Genomic DNA, 23,833 nt, shown 5'->3' with positions numbered 1-23,833 from the left:
TTCCAATAAAATTCCAGCATGTTCCACATATCATATGTGACGACAATGCCATGTTTCATCCCCATCCAAGGTGGTTTTCTTCAACTAATAACTCAAAAAACCATTCTGTCCAGAACCAAGTTGGAATAACTATACATTGCCAAGTTTGTCTAATTGATCTCAAACTTTGCAAGAGTGTTCAAAACCCCAAATGAGGAGGGAAGGCAAAATTTTGTATTTGTTGGTGTCGATTTGATCACACTTGCCCACAGGATTGTAATTCTACCCATTTTTGGGTTTTTCAAAGTCGACATTATGAACCTAGCCAAAATGATCTCAAACTTGGTAAACCTCGTTATTTATGCCCATCATATAGTACTGTTAATTTTCACTACATTTGGAGAAGATTAACTTCTCCAAACCACCAGCGCTGCTGATTTTCCAAATGAGCAACAAACACCTTCGAGCATGGGGAGAAGGTCTGCAACGATATATCAAAGTACGAGGGCCTCATCACCGGCCTCAAAGCGGCGGCGGCCTTGGGGGTACGTCGCCTCGCTAGCTTCTGGTCAACTTCTCCAACAAAGAGTACACGGCCAAGGATGAGCACATGGAAGCGTATCTGCCAGAGGTACGTAAGATTGGGAAACGCTTCCAGGGCCTGGAGATGTAGCACGACCCGTGTGGTGAGAACAAGGAGGCAGACGACATCACCAAAAGAGCTTCGCGTCGTGAGGCTCAAGAGCTAGGCGTTTCAAGCTTTCCGCAACGCCGTCACCCGACGGCCTGGTGCCACGTGGAGAGGATCTCCCCCCTGCATCGCCCTCGGGGGCTCTGGAATACGTCCAAGCCTTTGGGGCTCGATTGCTCCTTGCCCTGGAGGCGCGGGCCGGCGATTGGATGCAGGAACTCGGGGCGTACCTTCTCCATGACACATTGCCGGAGAAGGAGGAAGAAGCGGAGCGCATAGCACAACAAGCCTCGGCCTACTGCTTACGGGATGACGAATTGTACCGCACGTGCCCGAACGACGTCGCGCTGCGTTGCATTTCAAGGGAACAGGGCATGAACTACTGGCCGATATCCACGGAGGGGACTGGGGGCATCAATCCTCTTTGCGCATGCTCATAGGTAACGCGTTCAGGTCAGGTTTCTATTGGCCTAAATTATTGGACGACGCCACCGAGTTGGTCCGGTCTTGCGAGGTTTGCCAGTTCCACGCCAAGCAGATCCATCAGCCCGTGCAGGGCCTCCAGACAATTCTGCTTTCCTGGCCCTTCGCGGTCTGCGGGCTCGACATACTAGGGCCCTTGTCGCGGGAGGCGGGCGGCTTCCGCGACGTCTACGTCGCCATCGGCAACTTCACCAAGTGGGCGGAGGTGGAGCCCGTGCGCACTAACCCTGCAGGGTCGGCCGTCAAACTCATCAAGGACCTCGTGAGCCACTTTGGTGTCCCCGACCGCATCATCACTAACAATGGGTCGCAGTTCACCAATCAGCTCTTCAAGGTTTATAGTCCTAACCTAGGAACGCAGGTATGCTACGCATCGGTGGCCCACCCGCAGAGTAATGGCCAGGTGAAGCGTGCCAACGCAGAGGTCCTGTGAGGCCTCAAGGTTAGAAGCTTCAAGAAGAAGCTCAAAGCTTGTGGCCAGGGTTGGGTAGACGAGCTCCCGTCGATGTTGTGGCCCATCCGCACCACCGTGACAGAGCCCACCAGCGAAACCCCGTTCTTCCTTGTCTACAGAGACGATGCGGTCCTTCCCCACGAGATCAAGCACCGGTCCCCGTGGGTCATTGTGTTCGGTGAGGAGCGTCAGGAGGCTGCGCAGGGGACAGACCCCATGCTCGGCGAGGAGGTGCGCCGCCGGGCCTCGCTCCAAGCCGCGAGGTACTAGCAGGCCTTATGGCGCTATCACTGCCGCAACATCCACTACAGGACCGTTGAAGTCAGTGACCTCGTCCTGAGGCGGGTTCAGTCCAGGGAGGGCTTGCATAAGCTCTCGCCCATGTGGGAGTGCCCGTTCAAGGTCGCCCATGTCTCCGGTATTAGCGCCGTGCACCTGGGGACTCACGAGGGTGTTCCCATCTAGAATGCTTCAAACATCCAACTTCTCCGGATGTTCCACCCGCAATGCCTCTGCCCTGCCTCTGCATCGTCCTACAATTCTTTTGGAACCTACTTCATCTCGTGACACTCTCACATAATAAAGAGCTGCGGCTATATATGCCTGGCGCCCTCCGAGGACGGGGAGGGGTCCCTCCCACGCCTAGTGGCATCCCTGCACTCCGCGTCGGGGAGAAGACGGAGGCAATCAACTCAGTCCGCCAATGACTATGCCCGCAACTGGCAAGCAAATCAGCAGGTTTTACGACTAACCCAAAAGGAATCAGGCGCCTATGCCTCGGGGGTAGGGACACTCACGAGGTCTAAGCGTCCTTGTGACATCCTAGATACCCCCCGTGATACTCTTACATAATAACGAGTTGCGGCTGTATACGCCGGGGGCGCCCCGAGGACGTGGAGGGGTCCCTCCCACGCCTAATGGAAGCCCTATGCTCCGCGCTGGGGGGAGACGGAGGCGGAGAACAGATTAGGCGCCGGACGCGACTTGCATTTGATTTGATCTAGCTTGGATTTGCAAATAAAGTCTTTACGAAAACTTTTTATCTTCATCTGAGTCGAGCATTAGCCTACCCCCCTGCTCGTACCCCATGAGCGGGGGTTGGAGGCACGGTGCCGACATGGTGCCCGGACCCTAGCGTGACACTCACGGACAAGTCGACACACTCATGTCATCTAATACACGCCATTTGGAGAGGAAACAAAATTTTGTCTTTTCTTACAACAACTGCTTCTCCTGGGACAACTTGAGCATCTAAGGGTGCTCCTGAGCATCGCGGCTCAGGAGCCTCACCAGTCACAAAGCCACTTGGCTACCCTGGTGCCGTCCAGACACATTCGGTCGGCAGCGGGGGTGTCAAGGCCTCGCCCCTTTAGGAACGGCCTTGGTAATGGGTCGCGCCTCACGACGGCAGGGAAATATACGGGACCGGGACCTACCGACGCAGAGCTTCCTGAATGCACACTAGGGATCTCCAGAAACCAGATCGTTCAAAAGCAGAAAGCAGAATCCCCGAGGGCCTCTTGAACGACTAAGGGGACCCCTGAGCATCGTGCCTCAGGAGCCTCATCGGTCACAAAGCCACTTGGCCACCATGGTGTCGTCCAAGCACATTCGGTCGGTATCAGGGGTGTCAGGGCCTTGCCCCATGAGGAACGACCTTGGTAATGGGTCGGACCTCATGACGGCAGGAAATGTGTGGGACTGGGACCTGTCGATGTAGAGCCGCTTGATTGTCTAAGGGGGCTCTTAAGCATCATGCCTCAGGAGCTTTACCGGTCGCAAAGTCACTTGGCGAGCCTGGTGCCATCCAGGAACATTCGGTCGGTATCGGGGGTGTTAGGGCCTTGCCCCGCGAGGAACAACCTAGGTAACATGTCACGCCTCACAACGGCAGGGAAATGTACGGGACTGGGGTGTGCTGCCATAGAGCATCGACCCACTTCACCCGCAATGAGGAGAAGCCAACCGAGCAACAAGCCCCTCGAACGCCATAACCACGCCTCACAACCGAAGAGGTTCACTGCAAGCACACGGAGCTAAGTATCCAAACCGACCAAATGCAACAGTACTAACAAAAGGGGCGGTCTCCCAAATCCATTACATGTCCGAAGGGCCCTTCCTTGTTTTCATGGATGTAGGATCAGGAGGAAGGAGGAGACAGCTAGTGATGGAGGTCCGAAGGGGGCTGCCGCAGCAGGCGTCCAACACCCGCGCGCCGGCACTTAGTCCGTACCCTCCTACTCCTTCACGAGTGCCACAGGAGGAGACGAGCAACAACGAGCTTGGGGGCCTCCGCCCATGGTCCGGGAACGGCGGTGAGGCGGCTCGCCGTAACTACTGTCGCTGCTATCGCTCGGGCTCCCTCCGGATGGGGTGTCGCTGCTTCTCGGGGTGAGGCACCCACCGTCGGAGGCGGGCTCATCTACAAGATCGCCGCGGCCATCGTGCTCCGGGCAATAACCTAGACGCTCGCCCTCATCCCCAAAGATCTTGACGAAGAGCGTCGTGTCCCCGTCATACTTGAAGTGGAGGTAGTGCTTCCCCTTTAGGCCTCGAGCGCGGGAGAACGTCTGCCACCCGAGGTTCAGGTACACGTAGCCGCGGGGGGTGACCTCGACCTCCACCCAGGACGCCCCACAACTAGAGTCGTCGGCCTACAACCATAGGCCTGGGAGCCCGCCGGTCAGCAGCACCGTCACGAAGAAGTTTGGGAGCTGGAACCATGCGATTTCCGGCCTATCCACCCACATTATGAACTCCATCGCCGTGTCAGCTGAATGAATCCGCGGGTGTGGCAGCCGGGTAGCCGCCGCCGACCTCCCGCCTCGGCCACTGCGGATGCTCGCACCAGTCGACGCCCAACCGACATCACCGATGGTGATTCCAGGGCAGGCGGGACCACTGCCGCGCCCCCAGAGACCGCTGTCGACACTGCCACGTACTTCTGAGGATGGTCACGGCCCCTCTTTGGTGGCGGGGCGACGAAACCTTCCCCCGAAGCCTTCCCCTTCTCGGCAGCACTACCTCACCGGCGCCATGCTGAGGGGGTGGAGGGCTCGAGGTGGAAGATGAGTAAGACAGAGGCAATGTGGAACTTATCGCCCTCGCCAGGTCAAATATATGGCCAAAGGCAGACTGGCGTCCCTCCAAGTTCCTGGGCCCATGAGATTCATGAAGAAGTGTGCCCGCATGCCGTGCGTAGAAGTGCGTCCCCAAGGAGCTATGATTGTTGGCGCAGCGCCCGGGCGTCGTGTAAGTTGGACCAAGCGCATTTCCGAGCGCCTCGGGACTGGGAGTGTTGCCACTTAGCTGCGCGGTGCACGTGTGCTGCCTGGCCCGCTAGCAATTAGAGCCCGCGATGCTTCAGGCCGCCCTCAAGGCTTCGTCGAGAAGCCAACCAAGGCGCGCCTTGGGCCTGGGGGCTACTGTCGGCATTCTGGGAATGGGGGTACCCAGACCTGCCTCCCCGTGGACCAGGGCTGGCCCACTTCATCAACCAAAAACCAACAGGCCCGGAGCCACTCAAGACAAGGCCCTCGCGAGGAGTAACAACATCAAGACCAGCAGGGGGCCTCCTCAGGACCCCTCCGGAACGGCAGATTTCCGAGTCGAGGCCCAGTCTCGGGAGTCATGGACGACGCGGGGAAACGTCAGGCGAGCACCAGATAGCAGGACGGCGTAGTTCCTCCTTTAGTGCAAATGTGGCGAGGACGCACGAAGGTCTCCAAGGCATCTCCCAAAGGTTTCCATTCTGGTCCAACAAGACCACCACTGCCCGCTAGTAGGACGGACGGCACCCTTGGACCCGTCCTTGCAGCGCTGACAGCCACTTTGTAGGCAAAGACTACTTTTGGACACGGGAAGCACGTTCCCCTGTCCGCCTTTGAAATTGGTCGTTCTGGGATCCCTTCCTACCAAAGTTTACTTCATAGTGGGGGATCCGATCCATTCGTTCGCCCACCGGCACCATACAAAGGCCATCCAGCCCATGAACAATGTACTAGTTCATCCACCAACCTCCACGAGAGATAATCCACCAAAGCAGGAGTAGAGTATTGCGCTTCTCGGCAGTCGGAACCTGCGTAAAGTGTTGTGTCCTGTGTTTTCTTCACCATCGAGTGAGTTCTCTGCCATCCCCAGCCTCTGCACACGCCCCCGAGTTCGAATCTTTAGGGTTTTGCGGAGCCCGAAATCCGACAATATTTGCCTGCAAAAGCCTTTCTTCGTGATGCGCTCGTGGGCTTGGGGTGACCTCATTTCTGCCAAGCCACCCAGCCTTGGTCTTCTTGCAATGATCGTGAAACCTTTTGGGAGTTTCTTTGAGAGCCCGCTAGCTAGTATCATCCTTAACACGAAAGTGGAAATCCTCCCTGTCCGTGCCTACTCGCACCGCTCGTGTGGCGCCTGCGCAGTCTGCATTACCCACATGACAGCACAGGGTCACGGGACCCTGCCAGGTTGCCCTCGACGGGCCCGTCCTGCGAGATCCTCAAGGTTAGCCTCGGGAAATGTCCTTGCGATGAATGCCCTCTCAAGGCCCTTGGCGATGATCCTCAAATACCCACCTCGCGAGGCGAGGCCCCTCGTGACGTTCTTCCTTGGAGAGGTTGCTGATGGGCCGAACCAGGCTCGCACCATCACATCACGACTAGGGTTGCAGGCCAACGGGCATGGGTACCCCCGGTACGAAATGCCCGACACCTACGACAGCCTCACGGTAGATCTTGTCGACACAGAGGACCACGTATTTCTTGTCTTCTTGGATGGTGATGATGCTCATCGGCTTTGGCCTCTTGAGCGTCTTGTAGATGTGATGAGACGTATCCATGAACTTGGCTAAGATAGGACGACCCAAGATTCCTTTGTACGATAGTGCCATCTTAGCGACGTTGAAGGTGACCTTCCTTGTTTTGAAATTTAGCCTGTGGGTTTAAGATCCGAATCGTGGATTGCCATCCTTTTGATCACATCGGGCGAGACCAGGAGTGCCACACACCCGACTGTAGTAATGCGATCATGGTGGTCCACAGCGTCGAAGATAATGGGATTGTTGGACCACTTGAGAGGCCTCCTAGCTTTTATCGCTGGCTCTGTCGCGTTAACTTTGCGGACCGATTGCTTAAGATGCATGTGGGAGGAGTGCAAAGATGCTCCACTATCAACACACATAGCATATATACCCTTCTGCAACTCCTTTCTGTCGGATTCCTCTCCATCCTTGTCATCATCACTTCCCTATTGGTTGTCTCGGCCCATGGCGGACTTCTTCCTCATTTGTCCGGACTTTGGTGGTGGCCACCTCTGTTGTCGCGGTTGTTCTTGTTAGACCCTCCTATATCACCTCGACCCTTCTCCTTGTCGCACCTTTTGTACTCGTGCTTCTGCTTCTCAACAAGTTGTTCTAAATGGCCGCAATCATTTATGTTGTGGCCCATGGTGAGGTGGATTGTAGTACAGCTTGGCCGTCTTCTCCCCTGCCACGGCTTTTGCATCCTGGGAGCACGCAACAATATCCTTTGCCAGTTTTAGGCTTGCCAGAGCTCTCGACCGCCATCACTATTTTCCCATTGCGCTTCTTGTTGCGCTTACGTCCCTTGTTCGAGGAGGCCGACGCACCATTGTTGTCGTCGGAGTCAATGTTCGCGCCAGCATCCTCCCCCGGGAGCCTCCTTCCTTCTTGAGCCCGTGTGCACTTGTCGTCCATGACATAGAGCTCGGTGACGTCCCGCATCTTGTTGATTCTCATCTTCTCATGCAAGCAGCAATTGTGTAAGTTCATGCGGAATGCAGCAATCAACGCAGTAGGGTGAATGTCCCGGATATTGTGCTGCATGCGGCCATATCTATGGATGTATTTCTGCTGAGTTTCACCGTATTGATGAGTCAAGACGTGCAGATCGCTGGGCTACCCAGGGAGCTAGTGTCCCTCATCGTAGGCCCCAACGAACTGGTTGCACAAGTCCGCCCAGGAGGAGATGGACCCTTCCTGAAAGTTCATTAGTCAAATGATCACGTTGGTTTGAACGCTAACGGGAAGTAGTTGGCGAGAACCTTCTCGTCACGTCCCGTGGCAGCCTGCACCGCAATGATATAGATGCCTAGGAACTCTGATGGACTGATGTTGTCATCATACTTGTTCGACAGTTCTGGCTTGAAGGTCCTGTTGGGGAACGTCGCATGGGAAACAAAAATTTTCCTACGCGCACGAAGACCTATCATGGTGATGTCCATCTACGAGAGGGGATGAGTGATCTACGTACCCTTGTAGATCGTACAGCAGAAGCGTTAGAGAACGCGGTTGATGTAGTGGAACGTCCTCACGTGTCTCGATCCGCCCCGCGAACAATCCCGCAATCAGTCCCACGATCTAGTACCGAACGGACGGCACCTCCGCGTTCAGCACACGTACAGCTCGACGATGATCTCGGCCTTCTTGATCCAGCAAAAGAGACGGAGAGGTAGAAAGAGTTCTCCGGTAGCGTGACGGCGCTCCGGAGGTTGGTGATGACCTTGTCTCACCAGGCTCCGCCCGAGCTCCGTAGAAACACGATCTAGAGGAAAAACCGTGGAGGTATGTGGTCGGGCATCCGTGAGAAAGTTGTCTCAAATCAGCCCTAAAACCTCCGTATATATAGGTGGGAGGGAGGGGGGCCTTGCCTTGGGATCCAAGGACCCTCAAGGAGTCGGCCGAGCCAAGGGGGAGGACTCTCCCCCCCCAAACCGAGTTGGACTAGGTTTGGTGGGAGGGAGTCCCCCTCCCTTCCCACCTCCTCCCTCTTTTTTTTTCTTTTCCTTTGATTTCTTATCCTTGGCGCATAGGCCCCTCTTGGGCTGTCCCACCAGCCCACTAAGGGCTGGTGCGCCACCCTCATAGCCTATGGGCTTCCCCGGGGTGGGTTGCACCCCCCGATGAACTCCCGGAACCCATTCGTCATTCCCGGTACATTCCCGGTAACTCCGAAAACCTTCCGGTAATCAAATGAGGTCATCCGATATAACAATCTTCGTTTCCGGATCATTCCAGAAACCCTCGTGACGTCCGTGATCTCATCCGGGACTCCTAACAACATTCGGTAACCAACCATATAACTCAAATATGCATAAAACAACGTCGAACTTTAAGTGTGCAGACCCTGCGGGTTCGAGAACTATGTAGACATGACCCGAGAGACTCCTCGGTCAATATCCAATAGCGGGACCTGGATGCCCATATTGGATCCTACATATTCTACGAAGATCTTATCGTTCGAACCTCAGTGCCAAGGATTCGTATAATCCCGTATGTCATTCCCTTTGTCCTTTGGTATGTTACTTGCTCGAGATTCGATCGTCAGTATCCGCATACCTATTTCAATCTCGTTGACCGGCAAGTCTCTTTACTCGTTCCGTAATACTAGATCCCGCAACTTACACTAAGTTACATTGCTTGCAACGCTTGTGTGTGATGTTGCATTACCGAGTGGGCACCGAGATACCTCTCCGTCACACGGAGTGACAAATCCCAGTCTTGATCCATACTAACTCAACTAACACCTTCGGAGATACCTGTAGAGCATCTTTATAGTCACCCAGTTACGTTGCGACGTTTGATACACACAAAGCATTCTCCGGTGTCAGTGAGTTATATGATCTCATGGTCATAGGAATAAATACTTGACACGCAGAAAACAGTAGCAACAAAATGACACGATCAACATGCTATGTCTATTAGTTTGGATCTAGTCCATCACGTGATTCTCCCAATGACGTGATCCAGTTATCAAGCAACAACACCTCGTTCGTAATCAGAAGACACGGACCATCATTGATCAACTGGCTAGCCACCTAGAGGCATGCTAGGGACGGTGTTTTGTCTATGTATCCACACATGTAAATGAGTCTTCATTCAATACAATTATAGCATGGATAATAAACTATTATCTTGATACAGGAATTATAATAATAACTATACATTTATTATTGCCTCTAGGGCATAACTCCAACAGTCTCCCACTTGCACTAGAGTCAATAATCTAGCCCTCACATCACCATGTGAATTACATTGTAACAAATCTAACACCCATACAGTTCTGGTGTCGATCATGTTTTGGCCGTGGAAGAGGTTTAGTCAGCGGGTCTGCTACATTCAGATCCGTGTGCACTTTGCATATATTTACGTCCTCCTCCTCGACGTAGTCGCGGATGAGGTTGAAGCGTCGTTTGATGTGTCTGGTCTTCTTGTGAAACCTTGGTTCCTTTGCTAAGGCAATGGCACCAGTGTTGTCACAGAACAAGGTTATTGGATCCAGTGCACTTGGCACCACTCCAAGATCCGTCATGAACTGCTTCATCCAGACACCCTCCTTAGCCGCCTCCGAGGCAGCCATGTACTCCACTTCACATGTAGAATCTGCTATGACGCTTTGCTTGGAACTGCACCAGCTTACTACACCCCCATTAAGAATAAATACGTATCCGGTTTGCGACTTAGAGTCGTCCGGATCTGTGTCAAAGCTTGCATCAACGTAACCTTTTACGGCGAGCTCTTCGTCACCTCCATACACGAGAAACATCTCCTTAGTCCTTTTCAGGTACTTCAGGATATTCTTGACCGCTGTCCAGTGATCCACTCCTGGATTACTCTGGAACCTTCCTGCCATACTTATGGCCAGGCTAACATCCGGTCTAGTGCACAGCGTTGCATACATGATAGAACCTATGGCTGAAGCATAGGGGACGGAGCGCATATGCTCTCTATCTTCATCAGTTGCTGGGCACTGAGTCTTACTCAATCTCGTACCTTGTAACACTGGCAAGAACCCTTTCTTGGACTGTTCCATTTTGAACCTCTTCAAAACTTTATCAAGGTAGGTGCTTTGTGAAAGTCCTATCAGGCGTTTTGATCTATCCCTATAGATCTTAATGCCTAGAATGTAAGCAGCTTCTCCTAGGTCCTTCATAGAGAAACTTTTATTCAAGTAACCTTTTATGCTCTCCAAAAGCTCTACGTTGTTTCCAATCAGTAATATGTCATCCACATATAATATTAGAAACGCCACAGAGCTCCCACTCACTTTCTTGTAAATACAAGATTCTCCAACCACTTGTATAAACCCAAATGCTTTGATCACCTCATTAGCGTTTGTTCCAACTCCGAGATGCTTGCACCAGTCCATAAATGGATCGCTAGAGTTTGCACACCTTGTCAGCATTTTTAGGATCGACAAAACCTTCGGGTTGTATCATATACAACTCTTCCTTAAGGAAACCGTTAAGGAACGCCGTTTTGACATCCATCTGCCAGATTTCATAATCGAAAAATGCAGCTATTGCTAACATGATTCTGACGGACTTAAGCATCGCTACGGGTGAGAAAGTCTCATAGTAGTCAACTCCTGGAACTTGTGAAAAACCTTTTGCCACAAGTCGAGCTTTATAAACGGTCACATTACCGTCAGCGTCCGTCTTCTTCTTAAAGATCCATTTGTTCTGAATAGCCTTGCGGCCCTCAGGTAGTAACTCCAAAGTCCACACTTTGTTCTCATACATGGATCCTATCTCGGAATTCATGGCTTCTAGCCATTTGTTGGAATCTGGGCCCACCATTGCTTCTTCATAATTTGCAGGTTCATTGTTGTCTAACAACATGATTGATAAGATGGGATTACCGTACCACTCTAGAGCAGGGCGTGATCTCGTCGACCTGCGTGGTTCAACAGAAACTTGAACTGGAGTTTCATGATCATCATCATTAACTTCCTCCTCAACCGGCGTCGCAACGACAGGGGTTTCCCCTTGCCCTGCGCCACCATCCAAAGGGATGAGAGGTTCGACAACCTCGTCAAGTTCTATGTTCCTCCCACTCAATTCTCTCGAGAGAAACTCCTTCTCGAGAAAAGCTCCGTTTTTAGCAACAAACACTTTGCCCTCGGATTTGAGATAGAAGGTGTACCCAACTGTCTCTTTTGGGTAACCTATTAAGACGCACTTTTCCGCTTTGGGTTCCAGCTTTTCAGGCTAAAGCTTTTTGACATAAGCATCACATCCCCAAACTTTAAGAAACGACAACTTTGGCCTTTTGCCATACCACAGTTCGTATGGTGTCGTCTCAACGGATTTTGATGGTGCCCTATTTAAAGTGAATGCAGCTGTTTCTAATGCATAACCCCAAAATGATAACGGCAAATTAGTAAGAGACATCATAGATCGCACCATCTCTAACAAAGTACGATTACGACGTTCGGACACACAATTACGCTGTGGTGTTCCAGGCGGTGTTAACAGCGAAACAATTCCACATTGTTTTAAGTGAGCACCAAACTCGAAACTCAGATATTCACCCCCACGATCAGACCGCAGGAACTTGATCTTCTTGTTACGATGATTTTCCACTTCACTCTGAAATTGCTTGAACTTTTCAAATGTTTCAGACTTGTGCTTCATCAAGTAGACATAACCATATCTACTTAAATCGTCAGTGAAGGTGAGAAAATAACGATATCCGCCGCGTGCCTCTACGCTCATTGGACCACACACATCGGTATGTATGATTTCCAACAAGTCACTTGCACGCTCCATTGTTTCGGAGAACGGAGTTTTAGTCATCTTGCCCATGAGGCATGGTTCGCATGTGTCAAGTGAATCAAAGTCAAGTGACTCCAAAAGTCCATCAGCATGGAGTTTCTTCATGCGTTTTACACCAATATGACCTAAACGGCAGTGCCACAAAAATATGGCGCTATCATTGTTTACTCTAACTCTTCTGGTCTCAATGTTATGTATATGCGTATCGCTATCAAGATTCAATATGAACAATCCTCTCACATTCGGTGCATGACCATAAAAGATGTTACTCATAGAAATAGAACAACCATTATTCTCAGACTTAAAGGAGTAACCGTCTCGCAATAAACAAGATCCAGATATAATGTTCATGCTCAACGCGGGCACTAAATAACAATGATTTAAGTTCATCACTAATCCCGATGGTAGCTGAAGTGACACTGTGCCGACGGCGATTGCATCAACCTTGGAACCGTTTCCTACGCGCATCGTCACTTCGTCTTTCGCCAGCCTTCGTCTATTCCGCAGTTCCTGTTTCGAGTTGCAAATGTGAGCAACAGAACCGGTATCAAATACCCAGGCAGTACTACGAGAGCTGGTTAAGTACACATCAATAACATGTATATCAAATATACCTGATTTTTCTTTCCCCACCTTCTTATCTGCCAGATACTTGGGGCAATTGCGCTTCCAGTGACCCATACCCTTGCAATAGAAGCACTGTGTTTCAGGCTTAGGTCCAGCCTTGGGTTTCTTCGGTGGATTGGCAACAGGCTTGCCGCTCTTCTTTGAATTGCCCTTCTTGCCTTTGCCGTTTCTCTTGAAACTAGTGGTCTTGCTCACCATCAACACTTGATGCTCTTTACGGAGTTCAGACTCTGTGACTTTCAGCATCGCAAACAACTTGCCGGGAGACTTGTTCATCCCTTGAATGTTGTAGTTCAACACAAAGCCTTTATAGCTTGGCGGCAGTGATTGAAGGATTCTGTCAATGATAGCTTCTTGCGGGAGTTCAATCCCAGTTCAGCTAGACGGTTTGAGTACCCAGACATTTTGAGCACATGTTCACTGACAGACGAGTTTTCCTCCATCTTGCAAGCATAGAATTTATCGGAGGTCTCATACCTCTCGATCCGGGCGTTCTTCTGAAAGATAAACTCCAACTCCTGGAACATCTCAAATGCGCCATGACGCTCAAAGCGACGTTGAAGTCCCGGTTCTAAGCCATACAAGACTGCACATTGAACTATTGAGTAGTCCTCCTTACGTGCTAACCAAGCGTTCTTAACATCCTGATCAGCCGTAGCGGGTGGTTCATCTCCTAGCGCAGCATTAAGGACATAATCCATCTTTCCAGCTTGTAAGATTAGCTTAAGATTACGAGCCCAGTCTACAAAGTTGCTTCCATCATCTTTCAACTTAGCTTTCTCTAGGAACGTATTAAAATTCAGGATGACTGTCGTGTGAGCCTTGATCTACAACACAAATATATTCAAAGTGGACTTAGACTATGTTCAAGATAATTAGAGTTCAACTTAATCAAATTATATGCTAAACTCCCACTCAAAAAGTACATCTCTCTAGTCATTTGAGTGGTTCATGATCCACTTACACTATCCCAAGTCCGATCATCACGTGAGTTGAGTATAGTTTCAGTGGTAAGCATCCCTATGCTAATCATATCAACTATATGATTCATGATCGACCTTTCGGTCTCATGTGTTCCGAGGCCATGTCTGCACATGCTAGGCTCGTCAAGCTTAACCCGAGTGTTCCGCGTGCGCAACTGTTTTGCACCCGTTGTATGTGAACGTTGAGTCTATCACACCCGATCATCACGTGGTGTCTCGTCTTGAAATTTTAGTGAGAGATCACCTCATAATGCTACCGTCGTTCTAAGCAAAATAAGGTGCATAAAAGGATTAACATCACATGCAATTCATAAGTGACATGATATGGCCATCATCACGTGCTTCTTGATCTCCATCACCAAAGCACCGGCACGATCTTCTTGTCACCGGCGCCACACCATGATCATCCATCAATGTGTTGCCATCGGGGTTGTCGTGCTACTTATGCTATTACTACTAAAGCTACATCCTAGCAAAATAGTAAACGCATCTCCAAGCACAAGCATTAGTATAAAGACAACCCTATGGCTCCTGCCGGTTGCCGTACCATCGACGTGCAAGTCGATATTTCTATTACAACATGATCATCTCATACATCCAATATATCACATCACATCATTGGCCATATCACATCACAATCATACCCTGCAAAAACAAGTTAGACGTCCTCTAATTTTGTTGTTGCATGTTTTACGTTGTGACCAAGGGTATCTAGTAGGATCGCATCTTACTTACGCAAACACCACAACGGAGATATATGAGTTGCTATTTAACCTCACCCAAGGACCTCCTCGGTCAAATACGATTCAACTAAAGTTGGAGAAACCGTCACTTGCCAGTCATCTTTGAGCAAAGGGGGTTACTCGTAATGATGAAACCAGTCTCTTGTAAGCGTACGAGTAATGTCGGTCCAAGCCGCTTCAATCCAACAATACTGCGGAATCAAGAAAAGACTAAGGTGGGCAGCAAAGCGCACATCACCGCCCACAAAACCTTTTGTGTTCTACTCGAGAAGACATCTACGCATGAACCTAGCTCATGATGCCACTGTTGGGGAACGTCGCATGGGAAACAAAAATTTTCCTATGCGCACGAAGACCTATCATGGTGATGTCCATCTACGAGAGGGGGTGAGTGATCTACGTACCATTGTAGATCATACAGCAGAAGCATTAGAGAACGCGGTTGATGTACTGGAACGTCCTCACGTCCCTCGATCCGCCCCGCGAACAATCCCGCGATCAGTCCCACGATCTAGTACCGAACGGACGGCACCTCCGCGTTCAGCACACGTACAGCTCGACGATGATCTCGGCCTTCTTGATCCAGCAAGAGAGACGGAGAGGTAGAAGAGTTCTCCGGCAGCATGACGGTGCTCCGGAGGTTGGTGATGACCTTGTCTCAGCAGGGCTCCGCCCGAGCTCTGCAGAAACGCGATCTAGAGGAAAAACCGTGGAGGTATGTGGTCGGGCTGCCGTGAGAAAGTCATCTCAAATCAGCCCTAAAACCTCCGTATATATAGGTGGGAGGGAGGGGGGCCTTGCCTTGGGGTCCAAGGACCCTCAAGGAGTCGGCCGAGCCAAGGGGGAGGACTCTCCCCCCCAAACCGAGTTGGACTAGGTTTGGTGGGGGGGAGTCCCCCTCCCTTCCCACCTCCTCCCTCTTTTTTATCTTTTCCTTTGATTTCTTATCCTTGGCGCATAGGCCCCTCTTGGGCTGTCCCACCAGCCCACTAAGGGCTGGTGCGCCAGCCTCATAGCCTATGGGCTTCCCCGGGGTGGGTTGCCCCCCCGGTGAACTCCCGGAACCCATTCGTCATTCCCGGTACATTCCCGGTAACTCCGAAAACCTTCCGGTAATCAAATGAGGTCATCCTATATATCAATCTTCGTTTCCAGATCATTCCGGAAACCCTCGTGACATCCATGATCTCATCCGGGACTCCGAACAACATTCGGTAACCAACCATATAACTCAAATCCGCATAAAACAACGTCGAACCTTAAGTGTGCAGACCCTGCGGGTTCGAGAACTATGTAGACTTGACCCGAGAGACTCCTCGGTCAATATCCAATAGCGGGACCTGGATGCCCATATTGGATCCTACATATTCTACGAAGATCTTATCGTTCGAACCTCAGTGCCAAGGATTCGTATAATCCCGTATGTCATTCCCTTTGTCCTTTGGTATGTTACTTGCCCGAGATTTGATCGTCAGTATCCGCATACCTATTTCAATCTCGTTTACCGGCAAGTCTCTTTACTCGTTCCGTAATACAAGATCCCGCAACTTACACTAAGTTACATTGATTGCAAGGCTTGTGTGTGATGTTGCATTACCGAGTGGGCCCCGAGATACCTCTCCGTCACACGGAGTGACAAATCCCAGTCTTGATCCATACTAACTCAACTAACACCTTCGGAGATACCTGTAGAGCATCTTTATAGTCACCCAGTTACGTTGCGACATTTGATACACAAAAAGCATTCCTCCGGTGTCAGTGAGTTATATGATCTCATGGTCATAGGAATAAATACTTGACACGCAGAAAACAGTAGCAACAAAATGACACGATCAACATGCTACGTCTATTAGTTTGGGTCTAGTCCATCACGTGATTCTCCCAATGACGTGATCCAGTTATCAAGCAACAACACCTTGTTCATAATCAGAAGACACTGACCATCATTGATCAACTGGCTAGCCAACTAGAGGCATGCGAGGGACGGTGTTTTGTCTATGTATCCACACATGTAAATGAGTCTTCATTCAATACAATTATAGCATGGATAATAAACTATTATCTTGATACAGGAATTATAATAATAACTATACATTTATTATTGCCTCTACGGCATAATTCCAACAGGTCCTGCTGGAAGGCTAGCAGACTTGCCACATCTCGTGGGTGAATATCGGGTATACTGCCTCGTAAGACAAGTTATCGGGCGGCCCAGGCGCGATTTCATCGATGTCTGGGTCCGTGAGACCATCGGACTAGCGGCGTGTCTCACGCTGCCTCTCAATTGTGGTATGCGCGTCCTTGCTACGACGGTCCTTCAAGACTTGATGTTGATCCTGCTTGAGTTCCGGGTCTATCAGTTGGGGAACGTAGCATGGGAAACAAAAAATTTCCTATGCACACGCAATACCTATCCATGGTGATGATCATCTACGAGAGGGGAGAGTGAATCTACATACCCTTGTAGAGCACTAAGCAGAAGCATATATAACGCGGTTGATGTAGTGGCACATCTTCACGATTCAAATCGCAGCCCGTCCCGCGATCTCATCATGATCCGTCCCGCGATCCCATCACTATGCATCCCGATCTAGTGCCGAACGGACGGCACCTCCGCGTTCAGCACACGTACAGCTCGATGATGACCCTCGCCTTCTCGATCCAGCAAGAGAGACGGGGAAGTAGATGAGTTATCCGGCAGCGTGAGGGTGATGGTGGTGATCTATTCCTGCAGGGCTTCCCCTAAGCACCGCAGAAATCCGATCTAGAGGAAGAACTACAAACTAGAGGAGAAGGTAGCACGTGGCAGAAATCCGATCTAGAGGAAGAACTACAAACTAGAGGACAGGGTAGCACGTAGCAGCTTGAGGGTGATGGTGGTGTTCTATTCCTACAGGGCTTCCCCTAAGCATGTCTCAAAAATCCTCAATACCTCTAGTATATATAGGAGGGAGGGAGGGGAGGAGGTAGCCTCAAACCCTCATGGTTTGGTCGAAATTGGAGGTGGAGGAGTCCTACTCCAGTCCAACTAGGAGTTGGATTACTCCTTTCCACTTGGAAAACCTTTCCAACTTTTCCACCTTTCGGTTTTTGCCTCTCAAACCTCATGGGCCTTAGTGGGAGCTTCTGTCAGCCCACTAGGGGCTGGTTTGTATCCTCCCACAGACATTAAGGCCCCTCGGGGCGTGACACACCTCCCGAAGGTCCTCGGTTACCTCCCAGCACTCTCGGTACACTACCGATGAGCCGGAAACATTTTCGGTGCCCAAAACATGACTTCCTATATATCAATCTTTACCTCTAGACCATTCCGGAGCTCCTCGTGATGTACGGGATTTCATCCGGGACTCCGAACAACTTTCGGTTACCAACACGTATAACTCAACTATACCGAACCTTAAGTGTGCAGACCCTACGGGTTCGAGAACTATGCAGACTTGACATGAGACACTCTCCCGTCAATAACCAATAGCAGGACCTGGATGTCCATATTGGCTCCTACATATTCTATGAAGATCTCTATCGGTTGAACCTCTATGTCAAAGATTTACTTAATCCCGTAAGTTGTTCCCTTTGTCTTTTGGTATGTTACTTGCCCGATATTCGATCGTCGGTATCTCCATACCTAGTTCAATCTCGTTACCGGCAAGTCTATTTACACGTTCCATAATGCAAGAGCCCGTAACTAAATCCTTAGTCACATTGCTTGCAAGGCTTGTTGTGATGTTGTATTACCGAGTTTTCCCCGAGATACCTCTCCATCACACGGCGTGACAAATCCCAGTCTTGATCCATGCCAACCCAACAAACACTTTTGGAGATACGTGTAGAGAACCTTTATAGTCACGCCAGTAATATTGCGACGTTTGACACACACAAGGTATTCCTCCGGTGTCTGGGAGTTGCATGATCTCATGGTCATAGGATCAGATACATTGACATGCAGAAAATTTGTAGCAATAAACTGACATGATCATATGCTACGTTTATAGGTTGGGTCTTGTCCATCACATAATTCTCCTAATGATGTGATCCCATTATCAAGTGACAACACTTGCTTATGGCCAGGAAAATTTGACCATCTTTGATCAACGAGCTAGTCAACTATAGGCTCACTAGGGACAGTGTGTTGTCTATGTATCCACACATGTATTTGAGTTTCCAATCAATACAATTCTAGCATGGATAATAAACGATTATCACGAACAAGGAAATATAATAATAACCAATTTATTATTGCCTCTAGGGCATATTTCCAACACTATTGAGGCTTGAGAGACCTCGTCTTGTTGATCAGGCCGAAGGGTCGTACGCTTCTGTCGTGGGGGAGATTGCACCGTGGAGACCCGCTGACATCGGGCCTGAGGGTGGGCACCGAAGGGATTGCACGCCGCACCCGCGAGGAACCAGCCAAGTTTGGCTTGTCCTTGTTGGCAAAGCTCAACATCCTCTCGATAGTCTCCCTCCAGTACACCATCAATTCCAGTGCAGGCGGGAAGTTCAACAGTAGTTGAGCCTGCGCTAGAGCTTCTCTAGTGGTCTTAGGGACTAGGTGGGCTGAGGCGCGGGTAGCGCTCTTACTCTTGGAAGTGCCAGAAGGAGCACTCTCCCGGACTGTCGCCCGTCGGTTGCCCTCACCAGAGGAAGGTGGTTGAGCTTGGTTCTGTGTTCCTTGCGTAGGAGGATTTTCCGCGCGACGACCGGGTCGTCCTCCTGCGGGCTTGGGTTGCGACCGTCCAAGCAGGGACGTGTAGGAAGGTTTGGGAGCTACCTCTGCAGAAGTTGTCGTGGCCTTGGCATCATCCCCGGCCGCCGCCGAAGCGGCTTGCGCTAACACGACAGTGGGGTTCGGTCTGTAGCTTGCGAAATTCCTTATACTATTGTGGCTGCTCTCACCGGCGTGATGTGCCTAGTGAGCGCCCACACCTTCGTGGCCTGTTGCGGCCGATCCAGGCAGCTTAGATGTCGAAGGGCGGTCGCGATGCTATCCCTAGTCTTCTTCGGTGCCATTGGTGCCAATAAAAACACATGGAGATGCCAATGAAGCTACACGCACAGAAAGGATCCCCAACCTGGTGCACCAAAGATGTTAGGGGAATGGACCCACGACAATCTATGGAACCCTGGAGGACCCTTTTACAGTTCTGCAGGAGGGCTTCGATGCACATAGAACATCGGTCAGCAAGGCCACGTGCGAGGAAATTTATACAGGTTATGCCGCTCAGAAGCCTAACACCCTACGTCCTGTTGGGGGTGACTGGTTGGATGAAAATAGACACATGAGCAAAGTGTCGTGACAGGGATGCTCGAGGGCTCAGCTACACGTGTGATTGAACAAAGTGTTGACCTTTGTAAAGGAACACATGGACCTCCTTTTATAGGACAAAGGGGTCACCATAGTGGCTAAAATAGTCATTTTACTAGGTGGAAAGTGCGAAGTACAATGATGGGACTGCCCTGCCAGAGTGGTAGTGAGAAATACCAAAATCTGACGGACTTGGATAGGCACATTAAATGCACCATGAGGTGGCACACGGATGGCGTCTCCCGGCAAGTATTGCCTCTCTCGTTGTGTGTGCCATCTGCCCAACTGCCTCTCTATCTTACTGCCACGTTGTAGGACAGGTGCTACCATGACTCGGACGTGCCCGCTACTATGGTCACGTGTCTCTACAAACCTTGCCCGTCCGCCTGTCGAGTCGACGCATCGTCTTATGTAGATAATCAACCCCTAGTGACGTGGAGCGGCGGCTTGGCGGGCTTGTCTCTTGCCGGGCGGCATGAGCCGACACCCCAGAGGCCGGTGGGGGCCTTGTCGCCTCGCCCTAGACCTTATTATATTTTCCTCAGGGCCATGGGATGACCTTGGAAAGGTGTCTCCAATGTTACGGCTGCGGTTACCCATGCCTAAGTTAGGGGGGCTAAGGACCCCCATTCCTTAGACACCAGCACAGGGAATCAAAATGCCTCAAAAGGGAAATGAGAGGGGGGAAACCCGAGGGGTTGGTTTTTTGGCTTAGCTCCTTTGAGGTTTGTGTCATGGAGCGAGTCCTCCGCAGGGGCGGCTCATGAGGTGCAGTTCCTTGTGAAGAAGCATCCTGTCCGCTGGATGCTGCTCGCGAGGTCGCCCGAGGAGGGGTGGAGCTCCTGAGGGCTTTGATATCTTGCACCAGGGAAAATGCCATGTAATGCAATGGGGCACCCTCGTGGGGTCTCCTGTGGGTCTTACGTGAGGAGACAAGAGCATCAAGGACCTAGTGAGGTGACATACACGAGAGTACGAATGCAAGCTAGAGCTCAATTGCTTGGTTTTGCAGTGTTGCAGGTACTGGCTCGATTATAGACACCATACCCAGCCCCCATTCGCATGACAAACATGGCGGAGACCGCAAGTGCGGGCCCTTCCTGAGGCATACTCAACTTCAAGCACACGGGGATGTTCAAGGAAATAATCTTGACGGATGAATAAAGCGAGTTCATTACATAACAAAAAGGTACGTGATGACGTGTTCGGAACGGGTCAGCCTGACTCTGTGGACGAGAGTCGCCCTCAAAAGATAAAAAAAACTCTTCCATGACGGACACGTGTCAGCCTGAGGTTGGCGCAGCTGAAAAGCGCCCTCTTTATCAAAAGGTCTGCCATGACTGGGCATGGAGCATCCGCGAGCGCTGGGCATGGGGCTTCCACAAGAGTGGGAACGGATTCGCATGTGCCAGAGGCATCATGGGTAGAGAGATCCCTTGAGCGTGTACATCTCCATATTGCTCGTATCCATGAAGCACAGACAAAACTTGCGGTGATGGATGGTGTTCCATGTGTTTTATACCAGAAAACCATCTACCTTCAGGAGTTGTCACTCCCTATGTTTGTACCACTTTGCCACATTATGATTTTATAATTTGGAACCATTTAAAACTTTCGTGTCCTTGTGATGATTGAATTGGTTGTTATATGCTTGTTTGCCTATTTGGGTTTTTATTCAGAAAAATTCTCCCTTCTCTCCAAACTCATCTTCTTGCCGTAAGTCCTTGCCCAATGACCATACCATCTGTACAGGACCCACAACTCCTTTTACTAAATATTATTTTGACCAAAAATATTTCCATTAATTTAAGTTTCCAAAAACCACTGAATTGTGGTTTGTACTAGAAGTCAACAAATTCGGATAGATGGTTTGCACCAAATATTTTAGTTGGATCCTATTGTCGAAAAAACTTCACAAAACCACAAAATTGTTAATTTAAAATTTATTTTCATATTTCAGTTAAATAATTTTTCTAAGGCCAAAAATGGTGTTTTGTGAAGAAAATTTATTTGCTAGCTTTGAAAATATTTGAGAAAATTTAGGGAAACTTAGTGGACATATATTTTCCATATATAAGAGATCCAACACATGATCATGTTCAAAATATTGGACAAAACCCGTGAAAACCCTTCTGTCTATTTCATGATTTTGAAATGTTTCCATCAAAATATTCTGAAATATTTCGAGCAAAATTCTAGCAGGTCACACATGATATATGTGATGAACTTACCAGGTTTCATCTCAATCCAAGTTGATTTCGTCCACCAAAATATCCCAAACCCCACTTAGTCCAGAACCAAATTTGTTCAACTCTACATTGCCAAGTTTCTCCAATTGCTCTCCAACTTTGTGGTAGTGATCTAGTCCCCAAATAATGATGCTACACCAAATTGGGCATTTTGGGGAATTGATTTGCTGAGCTACATCTACAGAAACCTAATTTCATTGATTGCTAGGGTTTTTCTGTGCTTGCCTCGAAAACTTTCTTCAAATAGGGTCAAATCCCGTGATCGGCCTTTTTTACCCAACATATGGTCCTGTTAAATCTCTTAGTAAGTGGGAAAAGTTATCTTGCCCAAAACTGTATCACACACCTTCTGGTAGAATCTAGAAATTGTTGTTTTAACCTCCAATACTACTCTCCTTGCCCTCGGATTTTTACCACAGTCTCTCTAAGACCCACAGCATTCCTAGTAGTAACCCCAATAGCTAGCTTCATGATTGCATGGGTGAAACACCCACCTGCACCCTCTGGACCACCATTTTCTCCCCCTCTCTCAGCCGTCCCTCTCTCCTGGCAAGTTCGAGGGCATCCAATGCCCCCTTCGCCCATTGTTTAATCCCTGTGCAGAAGACGGACACTGGTGGACGTGCCAGAGCGTGCCAAAGGGATGAAAATTCTAGCCAAAAGCACGCTCTGGAGTGCGCTACAAGACAACTTAGACATGTCCTCGCACCATACCCACATTCTAGCCACCACGAGCCCTTCCCCTTGCGCCAACCGATGCACTTTAGCAACCATAGCACGCTGGTCTGTCACCCTCTCTCCTCCCTCACTCTGATGACCTATGCAGCGTGCACCCGCAGCTGCCTCTCTCAACCAACCGTTGGTCTCGCACGTGCGTGCATTCGCTCTCCTTCTGTCTCTCCCTCTGGTCATGGAGGATCCCCACTAGCTCCATAGACACTCCCAAACTTCCTCCCATGACCGAGAGCCTCGGCTTTGACCTCACCGGCGCTTGAGCGCATGATGAACCTCTCGGACGCTATAAGAAGCCACCCTGAGCCTCTTCTCTCCCCTTTGGACCCTCTCTCCCAACCCTAGTCACATGCCTACACCTCTTGTTCCATAACCTAAGCCATGGTTCTCAGGATTGAGCCGAGCTTCGCTTCATCGGAGCTCTAGTGATCTCTGGGTAAGGCCACCCTTTAGCCCTGTTTTCCTTCCCCTCGGTCTTCTCTCATCTCCCTTATCCTTTTCCCCACCTTTCCCATGCGTTTTGCAGCTGGAGGCATTGACTTTGACCACCTTCCGAAGCTCCTCTGCCTCACCTGCTCGCCGCCGCCAGCTCAGGCCATGCCGGTGTCCCTTTGACCAACACCCGAGCAGCGACCACCTTATGATGCACGCCACACGAGAAGTTGATCATGTTATTGCATCAGGGAAAAAACCTGCTTTCCGCAAAAATTTCCTACTATCGTTACATCATGTTTCATTATTGCCTTGTTCCACCTCATGGCCGGTTGCTTGCGAGTACATTCAAAGTACTCATTGGCTTGTCAATTGTTATTTAATTGCCCATGCATGGAAAAGCAAGAGTTTGCAGAAGAGTTTGTCGGTGGCGAACACGCGAACTAGGACGCTTCCCAGTTAGAATGCTTGTAGGTTAAGGCAGATGGCATGGGTTCCCGCTTCCCTTCAAGATTTCTGTTGTTGGTTATGTTCGGTGCGTCGGCCTTCGGGGCCCTATCTATGTTAGACTTGGCCTAAATTGTCCTTGTTT

Source organism: Hordeum vulgare, chromosome 6H, assembly GCF_904849725.1.
Source record: "Hordeum vulgare subsp. vulgare chromosome 6H, MorexV3_pseudomolecules_assembly, whole genome shotgun sequence".
NCBI lineage: Eukaryota > Viridiplantae > Streptophyta > Magnoliopsida > Poales > Poaceae > Hordeum > Hordeum vulgare.
The sequence above is the reverse complement of the archived record's forward strand: the minus strand, read 5'-3'. Positions refer to the sequence as shown.